The sequence below is a fragment of the Danio rerio genome, chromosome 11 (assembly GCF_049306965.1).
Source record: "Danio rerio strain Tuebingen ecotype United States chromosome 11, GRCz12tu, whole genome shotgun sequence".
NCBI lineage: Eukaryota > Metazoa > Chordata > Actinopteri > Cypriniformes > Danionidae > Danio > Danio rerio.
The window spans coordinates 45,893,960-45,897,500 of NC_133186.1; the positions used below are offsets into that span (position 1 = coordinate 45,893,960).

The window sequence follows — 3,541 nt, forward strand, 5'->3', positions numbered from 1 at the left end:
GTAGAAAAAAACAAACACTATGGATTAAAGCAATAATGAGGTATAGACCATTGTTTTGCTTCACAAGACCTTATTATGCACTAAAAATATCTGATAAATTTGCAGTTTTTTCATATTTTTGGGAATATTTTTGTTTTAATTAGACATTTTCCCACTTATTTATGCTTTTGAATTGCATCGTGGGGCCTTAACCTTTCATTCAACATATTTTAACCTTGAAAAAGTTGGAAAAATTGAACATGTTTAACAGTGTAAAGTGCTATATTGTCTGGCTTGGTGTTGTATATTACGCTACAAACACATTGTAATGAACTGACAGCAAATGTTCGGCTCTTTTAAAGACTTTTTTTCTCTAGATATTATTTAATAAATTAGCGCAAGCTACTAAAATGTCATTAAAAGTCACTTGGTTAAACTGTAGAGTTGAATTTTCAACATCAGAAGTGGACAGAGCAGACATCAACATCCCAAAATGCAATTCACAACCCTAAATAAAGAGAAAACACATCAGTAACTGTTCATTAACAGATATTCTAGAGAGTGTATCATCAGGAGTCACTGTATTAGTCTGTATCACCTGTATTTATGTCCAGTTATTGTTGTATGTGAGTTTTTTAAGTGGCACTGTTATGAACTGAGGACTCTTGACTGCAAACGAAATATTCCTTCGGCTATAAATAAAGTAACCTAACCTAACCAAGGGAAAATATCAGCTTAAAAGAAATATTTTTTAATGTTCTACTGATAAAAAAATATTTAAAAAGGTCAGATCTAGCACAGCCTGAGGGCAGAGGAGTTCATTTTAAAGCAAACCATCAATTTAAATATATTTTTTGTACATTTTTAAAATAAATAATAATCATTTTCTCAGCTTGCAGCCATGTTGTGCTCTCTAACGTTGAGAAAGCTGTAATTATTTCCTTCATCTAGCGCACTAAAACTGCTGGACGTGATTGCAGGCTCCATACCTCTGTAGAAAAGACTGACATGACGGCTACATGTCATTCACTAGACGAATAGAAAAAGGAAACTCATCCGTACCAACAAAACGCATTTCCAGATTTCTCCCAAAAGGTCTCGCTAAACTGCAGGCACCGACAGAGACTCTCGCTGGTCATTAAAGTCTAAAAGCACTGTTTGACGACATCCGAGTTGGCAGTTTTCAGGTCAAACCACATGAATCTTCACAAAGGGGGCAGTTCACCCAAAAAATGAGCATTTAGTCACTATTTACTTGCTTTTTTCTGTCGAATATGAAAGTAGATATTTTAAAGAATGCTGAAAATGGGTAACCATTGACTTCCATTGTAGAAATAATACTATGGTTTAAAGCAATAATGAAGTATAGACCATTGTTTTGCTTTACAAGACCTCATTATACACTAAAATATATCAGAAAAATGTGAAGTTTTCCATATTTTTGAGATTATTTTTGCTCTAATTTGACATCTTCCCATTTGTTTATGATTTTGAATTGCATCATGGGGTCTTGATCTTTCTTTCAGGACCTTTTAACCTTGAAAAAGTTGGAAAAATTGGCTTTAATAAACATTTTTTAAGAGTGTAAAGTGCTGTATTGCCTGGGTTGGTGTTGTATATTAGGTTACAAACACTTTGCAATAAATTGCCAGCACATTTTCTGCTATTTTACCCACTTATTTCTCTATTTATTATTTATTATTGATTATTTTTGTTTTAATTTGACATTTTCCCATTTATTTATGCTTTTGAATTGCATTATTATCTTTATTTCAAAATCTTTTAACCTTAAAAAGTTGGAAAAAGTGACTTTTATGAACATGTTTAAAAGTGTAAAGTGCTGTATTGTCCGTGTTGGTGTTGTATATTAGGCTACAAACACCATGTAATAAACTATCAGCACATTTTCTGCTATTTTGCAGACTTATTCCCCTATACATTATTTATTATATTATTTTAAGCTACTAAAATGTCACTATAATAGTCACTTTGTTAAACTGTAGAGTTGAATTTACAGCAATAAATGTGGACAGAGCAGAGATCAACATCCCATAATGCAATTCACAACCCTGAATAAAGACAAAACACATCAGTAACTGTTCATTAACATATTTTAGACAGTGTATCATCAGGAGTCACTGTATAATACTGTATTACCTGTATTTATGTACATTTCTTGTTGTCATTATGTGAGTTTTGTATGTGGCACTATTATGAAATGAGAACTCTTGACTGCAAACCTTCGGGTAACAAATAAAGTCACCTATCCTAACATAACCTAGTTTTTTGACTTTCAAAGGAAAAAATCAGCTTAAAATAAATAGAAAAACACATACTATGGAAGTCAATGGTTATCAGTTTACAACATTTTACTAAATATCTTCTTTTGTGTTCAGTAGAAGAAGGAAAGTAGTAAAATAAACAAGTAAAGGTGAATAAATGATGACAGATTTTGGGCGAACTACACTGCAGAAAATGCTTTTCGGTCCCACTTTATATTAAAAGGCCTTAATTAATATGTACTTAGATTGAAATGAATCACTTGTTGCATTGTACATATTGTGCAAATACATGCTTTTACATTGCACATATGCTTGATTAAATAACTGCATGTAATTGCATCAGTAATTACATTGATAATTACACTCTCTTTCAACTTAACCCACTTTTAAAACTACCCACACCACCAAACCTGTCGCCAACCCTACCCTTACCCCACCCAAAGAGCAGCAGAAGTCTTCTGCAATGTATTATGAACACATTACTTACATTGTATTTATATTGTGATGCAAGTAGTAGTTAAGGACACTTAATATAAAGTGGAACCTGCTCCTCTTAATTAGAGTTTTGGTCCCACTTTATTTTAAGTGGCCTTAACTACTTTGTAGTTATTTTTGGATGCAAGTAGGATGTACTTATTGTTCACAATGTATTGCAAAACCCTTAAGATGAGATATGGGTATTATCAGGGACAGGTTTGATGGTATGGGTGGGTTTAAGTTGGGCTAAGGTGTGAAGCAGGGGTGTACAAACTCAATCCTGGAGGGACGGTGTCCTGCAGATTTTAGCTCCAAATTGCTTCAACACACCTGCACGGATGTTTCTAGAAAGCCTAAGAGCTTGATCAGCTAGCCCAGGTGTGTCTGATTGGGGTTGGAACTAAACTTTGCAGGACACCGGCCCCCCAGGACCGAGTTTGGACATGCCTGGTGTAAAGGATGGTCAACAGTGTGATTATAAATGACATTACACAAATAACTACTACATGCAGGTATACACTTTCTGTGCAACTACATATTATTTAAGGCCACCTAATATAAAGTGGGACCATTTCTGTCTTGTTTTTAGTCCAAATATCTCAAATTTAGTAAAAAAAATAAGTCAAAAGTAGGTGCATTGTTCCTTAAAACAAGCTAAATAATCAGCCAATGGGGTCAGCTAATTAATCTAGTTGAGTCTTTGATGTAACATTATTCTGTTTACCCCATTGGTAGATCATTCAGCTTATTTAAAGGAAGAACACACTGAATTTTGACTCATTATTTCTGAAACAACACAATAT

At 33.6% G+C, this 3,541-nt stretch overlaps 1 protein-coding gene across 14 annotated transcripts in view; it reads right to left on the reverse strand.

The window, feature by feature from the left end:
- Positions 1-1,687: 1,687 nt before the first annotated feature.
- The window catches only part of tmem63bb (transmembrane protein 63Bb), a 476,742-nt gene continuing 474,888 nt past the window's right edge, over positions 1,688-3,541 (reverse strand). For 5 of the 14 annotated variants that reach the window (XM_073916066.1, XM_073916065.1, XM_073916064.1 and 2 more), the window contains one exon: positions 1,688-3,541. This exon is cut by the window's right edge and continues 967 nt beyond it. The gene's annotated coding sequence lies outside the window, so the exon portion shown is untranslated. 14 annotated transcript variants of the gene reach the window in all.